Below are 15,523 nucleotides of genomic sequence, written 5' to 3'. Positions count from 1 at the left end.
CAAGTGCAGTTTTGTCGTGAAATTAGATTTATCAAGTTAGATAATAGAAACACACGTTTTTATATTGCCGCATATTGTTGACATATTGTTGAAAAATGAATAATGACTGCACAAAATCTATCAGATCCATGCAACAAATAGTTATCAAATGATTATTACCTTCTTTATTAATTTATGATATTTAATATTTAAACATAAAAATAATAACAATTTAATTGAAAAGTTGTATCAAATTTAATTGAAATAATAAATCTTTTTTAAATCGAAATATAATTGCCACAATTGTCAACTTTACATTAACAACGATCAGCAACGATATACTGAATCAATTGCCCGCTGCTTACTCCAGTTTTATGATTAATGGTGTATCACTCGTCTTTTTAAATAAAATGTCAACGTGTCTGCTTCAGCGAGGTAACTCACTCGAGACTCGAGTAAATGAAGTTAGACACAGCAGGTGTAACTTAATCAACACTGACGACGCGACGACAAACCTGCATGAGGAAGGAAATAAACAATGGAAAGTGCGTTACTTCGTAATGGAAGACAACGTCAGACTTATTTCAATGACATAATATTATTGCGTTCGTACGCTGACTCAGGAAATTTTCTATTCTTCTTCGGAATATGAAACACGGAGGTTGTTCTGGTTGTTCACATTATTTCTGGATATCTAACGCGAGACATCTCTCAGTCATGCTAGTAGTAACGTCCTGCTTGTCGCGGCATGTGCATTCGATTTTTCTCTCCAGTAAGGGTTTCATTCGCGATTTAATAAATATTATTTTTGATCGCAGATATGGCAAGTGTTCTGCGTTACGCTCTCATATTCCTCCTTCTATTAATTTTACTTTCGTAGACCGCAGACGTTTATGCTGTTACGTCAACTTTATATCTGACATTTATTGCGCATTAAACAATAACGTCAGGATAATATAAACTGAAAAATTGCTTGGGTAAACTAAAACATTGCTTTTTTAAATGCTACTATATACTAAAGTAATCCTAGTAAGAGAAGTACGAGATATAAAAATGCCAATGAAAAAGAGAAATAAAACAAACTTTTGTAGTATACTTTAGATCTAATTTTACATTGCATCGTAATATAAGAGGATGGAAGTTATAATAATAATTACAATGTTTAATTTATGTAAATTGGCTAAAATATAATAACTAAATAGCGCAACGGAGAATTTATATCTTTTGTATATATTTTTATTTATGATTCAAAGTTATATTTTTATTCTATGAGTCAAAGTTGCATAAGATTCTTGCTGTGCGTGCGTTTGGTTTCCAAACTCTTGAATTCGATGATTCTGAGTGTCTTTACGAATTGAGAATTTTAACTTTATATCTCAACATGACTAGATCCGCATTTTCTCTTTTGCTGAATATTTAAATTTTCTCTTGGATTCCTGAAGGTTTGTGGATGCTGCTTTTGAGTTGCACTATCAGCAGCTTTTAGCTCGTAAAATCTGCAACGGACTTGCCTGTAAAAGCAAAGTACACATGTACTTGAGAAAATGTAAAGTAATAATAAAAAGAAGTGACAGATGAATTTAAACGAAATAGATGAGACTTGCACAAATTAAGTTATTCTCTTTCAAAGATTACAACCTTGCGAATGTTTTATTAATGAAATATGTGTGCTCAAGGATACATTAATCCGCTTGTTATTGTCAAAAAAGTCTTTCTGCTAATAACGTTTGTCTTGCTTTTCCTCAAGAGGATTGGCCATTTTTCAAAACAGGTCATGACAAATAAAGCAACTTGCTTATTAAATTTTTGTTGTAGAGTCCAAATCAATGCAACTCAAATGAAGTGTTCTATTCTTTAGAAAAAAGAGATGTTGGCATATTTTTAAAACTTTACTGAACTTTAACTAATTTTACTTTATCTTTTTAGAATATATAATACAATATAAAATAATAATTAGAAGCATAACAGTTTGTAAATAAAAATATATTTGTTCTCCAAATAGAAATTGTCTGATCCATTTCTGACGATGGTATTATTGTTTTACGAAAATCCTTTAATAAAGGAGAATTTTTAGAAATAAGAATTAATTTTTATAATGAAAAATAAGTTTTTGCACAAATTGAACAAAATGAACAAAAATTGGTGGACTTACAAAAGCATCAATATGAGACTTTTTGCAGAGAAAAATGTAAGGCAGTAAGTTTATCGCTTTTCTATTTGCTACTCGATTGTAAATTGGCTTGTACACATTTCTACGAGAGATCGGGCTTTATCTAATTGTGCCCGAGCGTACATTTATCGATCCGTCCGAGAACACAGGTGCATGTAGGCCGACTATATACCTCTTATTCAATCGACAATTTCTTGCATCAACTAGTTCGATTGGTTTAGCATCTGAGCATCTCAATTGACATTACATTAAGTACGCTAGGTATTTGTCTACCAACCAATCTATTTAGTGATTAAAATAAATTCCTTCTCAATATTTTATATATTTATTTCAGAGAAGTGGGAAATTTCTTTTTTCTTAAATATATTTGTAAAATTAACGCGAATAAATTTTGTATAAATATTACAAACTGGCAGAGAATACATTCTCAATAATCTTGGAAATGTATAAAGAATATATTGTAATATATTGGGATATTTATTGATGTTTCGTTATGACAATAGTAACGGGGTTGTAAAGTTCCTTTTGTCGACAACCAACAGGAACAGCGTTAAAGGCAAATTACCATACGTTGAAACCATTTCGACAATATGTAAATAACATTTAATTAATTAAATGCTGTTAAATGTTACGAGCGAATTGCGGTATGTTGTAGATTACATCGTGTCGCAAATTGCGCATCATATCTTCTAGTATCAATATTAATAATATTCAGTAATGTTTATCATTATTTCCAGCTACGTCTGCTGGTCGGACAGAAAATCCTTTTGAAAAACTGCATACCAACTGATCGTTGGACATCCTGCAGTTAATTTTATTCCCTTTTTTCCCCCCCTTTTTCCCACCAAACTACGCACTGATACGTTGCCAGACTTAATCGCAGTATATATATATATATATATATATATATATATATATATATTTTTTACTCCGAACGGAGGTTAGAAGGAGCGTTTCGTCTAAGGATCGTCTGCAGACTCATCAGTAGGAGATAATGATAAACATTACTGAATTGAATTCACCTGGCATATAATCTCTTGTTATTAATAATATTATCGAAAGTATTATTACCACAATCATCTATAAAAATCACTATTCCAATCTATGTAATGTGTATAGTTTGCAATAAAAAATTAATTCTTTACATTCTTTCGGTTATAAATCCATAAAAAAAAGTAAAATCAATTCTTGTAATATCTTTAGCAAATCGATAGACTATTTATTTGGGTCGCGGAACAAAATCCCGAAGTGAATGTTCGGAATAAATAGAGCAGTATGCAAATGGGTGTATCAAAAAATATCGTTTCTTGCACATTTATAAATTCATTCACGTTCCATTACACCCTCAAATTTTTTCACGAACGCATTTTTTCACATTTTTTTCTTCTGAGTTTTTAAGTTCGCTTTGTTAAGTTCACATGACACGAGAATCTTAACAAAAAGCTCATTCTCTCTCTCTCTCTCTCTCTCTCTCTCTCTCTCTCTCTCTCTCTCTCTCTCTCTCTCTTCCTTTCTGTACACGAAACCCACGTATCGGCGATACACTTATTTCGAGTACGACAAATATATTCGGAACATGACGTGCTCCAAAAGGAGTAAATGTAAACGGCCACAAAGGATCCGACCGTCTGTCGAAGGAACGGGCTTACGTATATTCTTCTCTCGTGTACGCTTCGGAACGAAATGTCGTATCTTACCACGTATAAACATCGCGTCTCGTACGACCGCATTTCTCCCTAAACTTTATTTCAACGTCCGCCTTTGCTATTCCCGGCTCTCTCCTATCTCTACCTCGAAACGCGAGTACCATATTGTTCATTGGGGTATGTTGTCCGAATTGGCAACGTGATCGATTCATGTTACACTATTATTCTACCACTAAAAAAATATTTGGATAGCTTGGAGAGATGGAATCTTTATTCTATTTATCTCGTTGTTCGTTGCAGCCTGGCGGCTTTTGTCACCTCGAGCTTTGCTTTTGAATGGCGTTTTAATGGCTCAAAGCTCGGCAAGTCGCCAAGGTAATATCGGTGTCTCTCCTAATTTGCAATTAGGGCAGCGACGTGTCGCGACTACAGACGCGATATATCGTCACCTGATCCGCGATCAGTTATCTGTTCAGTCTTTCAATCCCGGGGAAAGCAAAACCCTTAAAATTGGCTACTGTATATTATCGCGTCATATTTAGCCAAAACATTATTATCCATAATTAACTAGAGAAACATCTGACTCCACCTTATTTCGAATATATTTTATGCAAATATATTTTATCTATTTTTAATGATTTTTTTCTTGAATAACGTTCGATGTTTAAAATAGAGATAACAAGTAAATTTTTAGTTAGTTAAAATAAATTAAAACAGAATTTTACCCAAGAGCTTGTAGCTAGTACATGTACGTGAATACTAAAGAACAAAAATAAACCACACAAATACTTTAGTTCAAACTGTACATATTTTTTCTGGTTAGACAATAAACAGAAAATGAATTTCTATTAAAAAGTGCCAGTTAATTCTAACGCAGCTATGTGGCAGCTCTGCAATACAAAATTTTACAAATTCTTTTTACTCAAGACACATACATGTGAACTTATACGTGTTGTTACTTCGTGAGAAAGTTGCATCGTATTTACTGTTATAAACTTTGGGGCTAATGAGGATTTACGGCAAGCCGAACAAACAAAAATGGTGTGCTGTATTGCAGCTGTAATTACAGGGCTGCTCGTAAATCGCTGAAATCCCAAAGAAGATGAAGACAGATATAGATGGAACATGTTTCTACACGTATTAGAAGTTCAGCATCTTCTCTCGTCCCATAACCACATCGATATATCGGAGGTTTTCAGAGGGCTAAAGGTTTTTTCTTTCTGTGTAGGGTTTGGACATCGTAGAAAAAGTAGGTTCATTTTGATATGTTTACCGAATATTTCCAACAAGGGTTCTTTTTTCAATTGTAACTACTTTAGATCTTTAGATGTCTGTTTTATATCCTCATTTTTTTCATAGCTTTTAATATAATATTTCAATGTTCTCTAAAATTGTTGTATTAATTTTTATGGATATTTAAAGTTCCCATTAATTAATTTTAAATCTGATTTTATTATTATTAGAATCAAAAAGTTATGAATACAGACATTGGATTTCTACATCTCTGATTTATATTTATCTGATTACTCAGACATAAACGTATATACAATTATCAATATCCTTTTTACGATTACGAGAATTTTTTAAATTACAGTTCTGACTCATTAACTATCGACAATAGCCTTGAACTATTGTCGGGGGAAACCAATTCCGCATGTGAACGTACATAGACGCTCCTAATGGACTCGCCGTCTTATTTTCTGCATCAATATCCCCGATCAATATTCAATTATAATATATAATATAAACATTGTTTAAGTTGCACGTCATGTAACAAAACAAATAGAGTAAATAGGAGACGGAGACGCGGAGAAAATTACAAGCGAGAAATAAAACGACAAATAGCGCGGCGTGAAACCGAGGAACAACCGGAAGTGCTCCCGTAACTGACGCACGCCGACGTGGTGCACGTTGAAAGTGGTCGTCACGACACCAGCATGGGGGATTAACTTCATGGCACGGTCAGTAACGGCGTCGTAAGAAACTTGCTGAAAGGATTTTTAAGTCGGCTCTTGCTATTTTCACGGTTCATTTATCGCCTATATGGCGATCTCCCGCGGTAGCTTGTGCGGACAAGGAAAGCTCGTGAAAGTACGATAACTCCGGCGAAAAACGCTCCGATACGGAAATCCGTCGTGTCTGTAAAATGGGGCGTTACGCTTCTAGAAAACGGGATGAAGTCCAACTTCATTGAGTTTCTACAAGGAAAGAGAGAAAGAAAGAGACAGAGAGAGAGAGAGAGAGCGCAGCGGTTTCTCAGCAAATATTATACAACTCGTCTTCGCGAGATTCTTACATACTTATACATTCACGATGAAGTTGAGAGATATGTATAAAATGTGATCCTGTATAAAATGTGAATTTTCCGAGAGACAGCCAAGTGAGAGCGCGATTTATGATGTAATTTTCTCCTCCAGAGATGCATCCGAAAATTTATTCAAGTCGATGATAAAGCAACCAGAAATTGTACAATACTACGCAATAGTTGAAAAGATGATTCTAATGATTTCATTTCAAGAGAAAAGAATTAATGTTAATATACTACAACATATATAATATATTATATACTATACTATAATATAATATAATATATAATTTACTATAACATAATATAATATATAAAATATTTACCTTTAATTTTCTTCCAATATCTCATCAAATTTATCCTATAAAATTACGTAATGTTTATAGTTTGTAAATCTCGCGCGAATATATATCTAATATTGTAATAGTTTCATAAAATGCTCTTGTTTTATCATGCGTGATTTTAACGTTATACGTACGCGCCGGGCTTTACGGTAATAATTAAACGGAAAATTCACATGAAATGCGGGTGTAAAATGGAGTAACACCATTATCGTCGGCAATTTTAACAGAATGTTGGATCGTACGGCTTTCACTGCGGGACGCGGATAGCCGGCGCCGATGGCCGGCGCCGATATGACGCGATGACGATGCCGCACGTCGTCGTCATTGTTCATTGGCGTGATACACACAAGTGACCTGATCGATGTCGACCACCGACGGTCCAGCCCAGCGGGAAACGAAAACGAGACTGTAGCTACCTTAATGGAAGTAATGGTACGTAGGACGGTACTGAGAAATATGGCGGCACGTCTGATTGCCGAGATAAAAGGACCTGTATAAAAGGTAACGTTCGAACAACACGTGACCCTTCGACCTCCCAAACTCTCGTATACCTTCATTGTAAATTTCCATTTTCGGAGTAACATCGGAGAAAAAGTCCTTTATCGGCGATATCATGGTGGATTACTTGATTCAGGAAATTCCCTTTGGAAGTTTGTGAACAGACGTTCGGATCGTGACAAAGGAAGTGATCCTCTTGTAATGAAATGTGAAAATAGATATTTTGGAAACATGCGATTACCGATTTCATTGAAAGTCGTCGATTTAGCATTTACTTTACTTGTGTGCGCACAAGATACTATGATGCTTTCAGTTTGATACGTATCACAACTTTAATCCTTCAGTTTAAGCTAATATTGAAATTGTCAAGCAATAATAAAGTATTTTATATTGAAGTTTATTAAACAACTAGATCACTTTATTAAATTATAATACATGTAGCATAGAAGTTTGATTTTGATACTTGCATTTTTAGAGCTTTGAATTATATTTCAGAGTTTATATTATTTATTGTATGCACCAATTTTGATTTTTTTATTATAATAGTTTTGTATTACACGTCACTACAAGAGTTCTAAATGGCATAAGATATAAAGAAATATATCATATGTATTAATCTCATTATACATGCATCATATATTATGAAGTAATTATTATTATTATTATATCATATATTGATACATTAAAATAATAAACGTAAAAATCTATCAATAATGTTATAGTTAATGAGAAATCGGTTATTAAAAACTAAAAAATAAATTCATAAAAGAAAGAAAAATAGGATTTGATAGATTGACCTTATCACGAATTAATCTTTTAAGACTTGCAACAATATTCTTAAACAATTTTTGCAGAATAAGCGGAAGCATCCATTCTATCTCAATTGTCACCGTAGTATCGCAGATGAAATTTCATCGCTTTATTCCCACGGGGAAACAAATTTCGTTTTTATTGCGCCACTGGGAGAAAGTTCATCCTACGATTTCAAGACGAGACTTCTGCTCTGCAGCAAGATAAGCAGTTAAATCGCTCGACAAAGACCGCACATGAACTTCTCTCGCACTAGTTTGCCTCCACTTTCAGAAGTCGTCCAGGTGGAACGTTCGAGGGTTCCCCAAGATACTTTTAATATCTCAACGACGAGGGTAGGCTCGTCATCGCACAAACGCGCGAAACTTCCCGATACCGTTTTTTTTTCAAGGGCCAAGAGAAGGGTGGAAAATTGGGATTGGCATAGGGAGAAAGCGCGAGAGGATGAGAACGGATATTAGATCGATCAATGAGGAAAGTGAGGAAAATAGGTAAAAGACAATGGAGAGTAGACCAGATTGAGAGGAGAGCAAATAGAACACATGACAGGACGAAAAGCATAAAGCGACATCGGAGCTTTGTCTTTGAACAGGTAAAGAAAGGTGTCACGCAAACTTGATTTGTTAATACAATTCCGGAAAGCCATCGTGGTGCAGCGTGATGGGAACGAGCGATAATACTTCCGTTGTGGAAGAAGGCGCACTAGATCCAGCCGCGATACGAAGTTGCCCGTTTTAACCCTTTGGTATCTTGCCAAGGAAAAATTGTTCAACTTACCTTTCAGATAAATTAGCCTTCTTTTATCTGATGTATTGTTTTGAGCACGAATTTATTAAAGCGCATTGTACATCATAATTATGATAGGAAACATGCATGTTCAAAACTTCTTCTTTATTATAAATGTACTAAATCGAGATAAAATTGTAAAGAAATTATCTGGAGACGATTATATTTTCTGTGATTTGCAAGTTGTTGCAAATTTCACGACAAGAATAAGTAAAAATTAATTCATCCAATTATGTCATTTTTATTCATTTGTTCTATTATATAAAATTAGTAATAATAATATGAGATAAAAAGAATATGTAAAGGATATTATAAAAATAATAAAAGACTTTTAAAAAATGTGTAAACTTTGGTATGAAAAATTCAACGTATAGTTATCTTTGCAATTTAGTATCAAACTTAATATAACGACCGCAACAGTTGAGTCCTCGGGAGAATTACAGTGCAGATATGATGCGGTTGCACTTTTTAATCTTAATCATACTATACATACCTCCGTCTCTCCCGAGAGAGAAAGATTCCCTTGTGAATATCTTACTAACGATCTTAGGAAAGCTTCGAATTAAAAGAGGAATATCGTTCAAAGAAACCGGATGTATCATCTATCTAATATTTACCACTATCACGATGTAATTTCATTCCAGAGTCTCGATGAAAAGATTCCAACAGAGAGATGAATCAAAATCCACACGGAATGTTGTTTACGCGAAAACTCTTCAGCATTAATTTCTTGGTCTTTCATTATGAAAATCGTAATAACGTTGCAAGATAGATGTTGCAAGTGTAAACTAAGATGTATTATGGAAAATATGAAATACACTTACCTGTATAAATCTATATCTATACAATTATATAAATTTGAAAGTGCATATTTTGAAATGCATTTTCTCAATAAACATGAACTGTACCCACAAGTGTGTTATATCATTTTGTTCGTCTTGACGAGAAGAAGGTCTTAATGTCTATTTTTTTTAATAATTCTTTTTAGAGGAAATAATCTATATCTATATCTATACTCTATATCTATACTATTAATATATAATACTCTATATCTATACTATAAATTTGAAAGCATATTTTGAAATGCCCTGAAAAATTCACCATCGAGGCTAAGATTATTACAGGCGTTAGTGAAGGTGAAACAGTATTTATTCAAAGAATTCCTCTAATTCCTTCTGATTTTCCAGTTCAATTTAAATGACTTCAATTTCCGATAAAAGCAGCTTTTGCTATGACTATTAATAAATCCCAGGGACAAACCCTTAAAGTTGTCGATGTAGATTTGGAAAATGATATATTTTCTCATGCAACTATATGTAGCGCTATCAAGAACAGGATTCCTCTAATCTATACGTACATTGCCCTAAACATCAAGCCAGAAATGTGGTTTACAAAGAAATTTTGTAAAATATAAACATATAACAGTTAATTAAACACTGTTTAATGTAAACTCTACCGGGCAAGGCAGGGTATTAAAGCTAGTATTATATAAAATAGATATGTAAGAATAAAAATACGTCTGTTCCATATTACTCTCACAAAACACAAGTATACAATCAAGAAGTCTCGCGAGACTGGTACGTGTACCAGTTAGATTTTTACTCGCCTCATGCACAGTTTTCCGTATACTTTTTTATCGTTCACGCGAGGGAATAATGCAATGCCTGTTTTATTACCTCGAAATGCTACCTTGTTGAATAATGCGCGATATATCTCTACGAACCGATAATTTTCTTTTTATAATTTGCGGAAGAATACAAGCGTCTGTAATGATTTCGTCATTACAGATAAATAATTGGTGCATAATGATTCAAGAATAATATGAAACTGGCGTTTTGTTTACGCGAGTATTGTTTGCGCGTACTGCAAAGGGTTCCTTTTCCACAGACTACTAATTGCTTGATAGAAGATGCTCCCCGAGCATTACGTTTCGCTGATTCATTTACCTATTCATTAACGCCTCGTGTTTACTCGTTTTTACTCGTATTTACTCGTGTATCATGTATTCTGTATTTTTGTAATTTAATGCACTCTAGAACTCCATTAAAAAGTTAGTATAAAATAACTATCCCTAGATAATACATACTGAAATTTCCATCCAGGTAAAATTAGATAGACGTCGCATAAAAAATAGTTCTATAAAAAAATCTAAAATTGGATAAAGCGTAAAAGATACGTACGCAGTTACACGAATATAGAAATGACACTGCATGCACAAGCAATTGAAGCATAATTTGCAAAAGCGCAGCTTGATCCTTAACACGTGTACCCAACCGTTCGGTCCCTCTGCAGCATCACTGACACTCTTGCGGCAGCATCGCCGAGAGCTAATTTGAAGGACGAAAGGGACAGAGCCAGGATTAAATCCGGCTTGATCCGCCCACGACGAGCGTGGAACGTCATCCGCGGCGAAAGGCGCACATGCACGTCAGGGGCTTAAAACCTCCCCCGATGGCCTCGCGAGATACGCAAGGGCCGTTTATTAATACCGTATCCGTCGGAATATACGGCCCTGCCGCTTTGTATAAATTAGCGCAGTGGGGCGCGCTTAACAAGCTGGACGAGAAGGCGCGCTCCTGAAATACGATATCGGGCTGACCGTCCACCGTAACGAGGACGTGTGCCCACTTATTTCTCTGGTCGCTGGATCCGACTGGCATGGACAAGGTCAAGATTATCTCAGACCCGTGAGAGATTGTTGCGTTGCGTTAGACACCCCATCCATCCGATCCATTCATTATACACACCTTCGCTTATCATAGAGCATTGCATATCCGGGAATTTAGGGAGAAATAATTGCCTGTTTCTCTTGTTTCTCTGTCTCTTCCTTTTTTGTGGAATATATATAAATTATAAATTCTAGATGAAGTTAAATTCAAATTATTTCTTCTTATTAAAATTTTTTACTAAATTGTTAAAAGAACTGCAGAATTAAAATAGATTAATATTTTATTACTTTCAGATAATTTTTAATATAATTTTATATATAGAAATAAAAATATAATGAGAAAATGAAGAAACACGATAACTGGAAGAACGTAAACGTTTTATGAATAAAACATTTTGTTAAAAAATAATTAATTAAAAACATTAAATTATATAATATAAATTTTATAAATTTTATAAAGATCCTCTCTTAAAGTATATTTGCACACACTCTGGATAAATGAATATATTCATAAGAAAAGTCTTACGAATCCGCAGAAGTTTTAAATCGGTGCATCCTTGAATCTGCCAGTGCATAATGAAAGAGATTTGGGAATTGTGAGACTATGTTCCAGCACAGTAAATTTTACTATGCGAATTTCTGATGAGAGAAAACGGGTACAAGAGTAGTTACTAGTCACCCTTCGCTTAGCGGATGGTTTCGTCTATTCCTCTTTGCGGCGGGTCTCAATTATACGAGTTCGCCATTGTTTTTGCACGGGTGCTCGGAAAATGAGGGAAATCCGAAGAGACGAAAATGAGACCGAAGCTACAAAACAAAGACTCTCTACTATGTCTACTATGTCGCATTTTAGCCGAGCGGCTAATTTTCGTTGAACGACGCGATAATTTCGGTTTCCCGAAAAAGGAGATGATATACGTGAAACTCACTCAAGGAAATCCTGATACCTGAATAAAGCAGAACCAACGATAAAAGTATCCAGGAGCAACGCATTTCACTCGAATGTGCGGTTCCAAGGCTCCGAGACAATCTCTGTAGAGAGTGTAGAGGATGTAAAATATTCACACTCTCTTACGAGGTGAGTCTCGAGGGATAGAAGATCTTTTCTAAGCGGACTATTCCTTACAGCGTGAGGAAAAAGAAGCATCGCTTTCACGTGAATTCATTAAGTAAATCTTTATTAAGTAATATAAGCGGTAAAATGTGAGATAAAAGAGAAATTAAATATAGAAAATGTGACATTAAAATTTAATGTTTTCTCTTGATGTCTAAGAGTGGTTTTAATTAAATGTATTTTTTATTTTCTGAATTTTAGCATGGTGGACAAATTATATAAAAATTTATATGTGCGGAAAGTGAATTACATTAATAGGTTATAAAATTTACTTCATACATGCGCGATCATATTTTAAAACATTTTATCACAAATTTGTTTGTAAAATAATTTCTTTCTGAATTTATAATTTGAATTTAATATTTATGCTCTGCACAATCTATATTTATCAATTAAATATTTGTTGGAATTATGCAATCAATCTAAATTCTGTGTATAACAAATCTGATAACTACGTCGAATTGTCTTATTTAATGAGTCGCAGAAAATATTTGATTCATTTTTTAAAAGCTTTTATTTCACAAAATTAGTGTTAATTTAAATTAATGTAATAGGATATACAATTAAAGAAGATTAAGTTTACGCTGATTACAATATTTATATATAATCGATAAAATATAATATCGACAATATATAGAAATGTTTATGCGATTTTTATTTTAAACTCGTTCCGTTCATAATAAGTATTATCGCCAGACTTTACCTATCGCCACGCAGTTTATCTCAAAAAAAAGAACAGCAGAGAACTAGCATAATTTTGTAACAAATAATGGAGAAATCATTAAGTAACAATTAAATAAGTTAAAAGTTCATAATCAGATGCATCACGTCAGCCTTGAAAATATCGTGCAAGACGTAAAGCCTAATTATCGCGCACAAATCCATTTACGCGAACTTAGAGTGAACGGCAAAGTAGAAAAAGAGACATGTGACGAACACGAATTTCTTATCGGTCATCAAAAATACATGAACATACATGTATGATATCAGTTATTCTTATAAAATAATTAATAAGTACGATTAGTTTAATAAAATTATATTTTATTAGTTAAATAAGAACAAGTAACGAAATAATAAATATTGCATTGTTATATTTTATTTCTATAAAAGAATGTGAAAAGAGTAGCCTTTATAATCCAAAACATTTTATAAGGATGGTTATATTGTATTTTTTACACGCGCCATATATTGTATATTTTATATACATACATATGTGTATAATTATATATTTTCATAGAATACTAAACATATGCATAATAAAAAAATATATAAAAGATATAGTATAACATAACGAAAAGAAAATTGCACAGGTCCTCTTTCTTAATTAAAGGGCCATGAGTCACAAAGTGGACCTTTGAAAATTAAGTACCAGGGGTCTGGCAGAAAGTCTACGCTGATCGAATTACAATCCTCAGCGAGACGAACGTGCACTCGACGTTAGAATGACGATGAGAGGAATGCCGTCGGTGCGCTTTCGGTTTTCATTAGGTGGATGCCCACGGCATGCTGCGCTGCTCCACGACGTTTTTCCCTCTCTCATCGCGGAGGGCTCTTTTCACGCGCGCTTAACAGTCCCTCGTAAAAAGCCACGGTGACGACATTATTGTTCTCGCCGTGTCTTTCCAGCGACATGCCTTTGTGCCCTTGATTTAGTCCTGCGTCTGCCACTTTACCTCAATCTTGTATCTCTGCCAGTGAAAGAATCTCACAAAGATCGCAAATGATTCGTAAGTTTAACGTAGAACGAATAAAAATGCTGAAATGCGAGATACCAGTCGAGATTAATTCATATCGAGAGAATGATCGATTAATACATATCAATTATGTTGGACCTATATATCATTTGAAAGGGATGACAATGGTTACAATATCGAAATGTCAATTAGAATTATGCATGTTCCAAAATGATAGGAAATACAATAGATAATGATCTACTAATAGATTCTGTAATAAATTATATCTCTAAAGGTGATTTGAAAAAATGATCATTTATGCAATCTTTGTAAAGAAATCAATTTCAAATTGTCCAATAAATTTATCTAGTTGCGACAAAAGATATATTGGGTTGGCCAAAAAGTAATTGCATTTTTTTCCAATAGATGGACATATATGTCTTGAAATGTAACTAACTTCATTCTAAACCGCAAATTCATTATGTAGGTTAACAACTCACAGTTCAAGCTTGTTTTAGAAAAAGAAAGTACACGATTTCGTTAACAATTGTTTGTTTGCCGTCGATTTCAAAATGGAAAATCAAAAAGAACATTTTCGTCATATTTTGTTTTATTACTTCCGAAAAGGGAAAAACGCTGTGCAAGCTCATAAAAAGTTATCTGATGTATATGGCGAAGATGCTTTAAAACTGCGGCAGTGTCAAAATTGGTTTACTAAATTTCGATCTGGAGATTTTAATGTGAAAGATGCACCACGCTCAGGAAGGCCAATCGAAATTGATGATGACAAAATAAAGGCACTGATCGATTCCAATCGGCGTTTAACGACACGAGAGATTGTTGAGAATCTTAACATATCGAAATCGAGTGTTGAAAACCATTTAAAACGACTTGGATACATTAGTAAGCTCGATATTTGGGTACCACATGAGCTTAAAGAAATTCATCTCACTAAGCGTATTGACATCTGCGATTCTCTTTTGAAACGTGAGGAAAATGATCCATTTTTGAAACGTATGATAACAGGCGACGAAAAATGGATCGTCTACAACAACGTCAAACGAAAAAGATCGTGGAGCAAGCGTGATGAACCTGCTCAAAGCACTTCAAAAGCAGATATTCACCAAAGAAAGATTATGCTGTCAGCCTGGTGGGACTTTAAAGGTATTGTGTATTTTGAGCTGCTTGCAAGGAATCAAACCATTAATTCAGACGTATACTGTCGTCAACTGGATAAATTAAATGATGCCATCAAACAGAAACGTCCAGAATTGGTGAATCGCAAAGGTGTTGTGTTTCACCATGATAACGCTAGACCACGTACAAGTTTGGTCACTCGTCAAAAATTGTTGCAGCTCGAATGGGATGTGTTACCACATCCACCATATTCGCCAGACCTGGCACCATCAGATTACCATTTGTTTCGTTCTTTGCAAAACACCTTGAATGGTAAAACCTTTACTGCTGATGAGGATATCAAATCGTTCTTGGAATTGTTTTTTGCTGAAAAAGATAAGAACTTTTTTGAGC

At 34.2% G+C, this 15,523-nt stretch overlaps 1 protein-coding gene and 1 long non-coding RNA gene across 5 annotated transcripts in view; one reads left to right on the top strand and one right to left on the bottom strand.

Annotated features, from left to right (window-relative positions):
- The window catches only part of LOC105279971 (BAI1-associated protein 3), a 69,528-nt gene that overhangs the window by 31,575 nt on the left and 22,430 nt on the right, over positions 1–15,523 (top strand). The window lies entirely within an intron of this gene.
- On the bottom strand, positions 1,080–6,665 carry LOC113562765. The gene is made up of 2 exons (XR_003407160.1): positions 6,427–6,665; positions 1,080–1,490 (listed from the first exon to the last, which is right to left on the bottom strand). It is a non-coding gene; the product is annotated as an uncharacterized LOC113562765 (long non-coding RNA).

This window comes from Ooceraea biroi, chromosome 1 (assembly GCF_003672135.1).
Source record: "Ooceraea biroi isolate clonal line C1 chromosome 1, Obir_v5.4, whole genome shotgun sequence".
NCBI classification, from domain to species: Eukaryota; Metazoa; Arthropoda; class Insecta; order Hymenoptera; family Formicidae; genus Ooceraea; species Ooceraea biroi.
The sequence above is the reverse complement of the archived record's forward strand: the minus strand, read 5'-3'. Positions and strand labels throughout refer to the sequence as shown.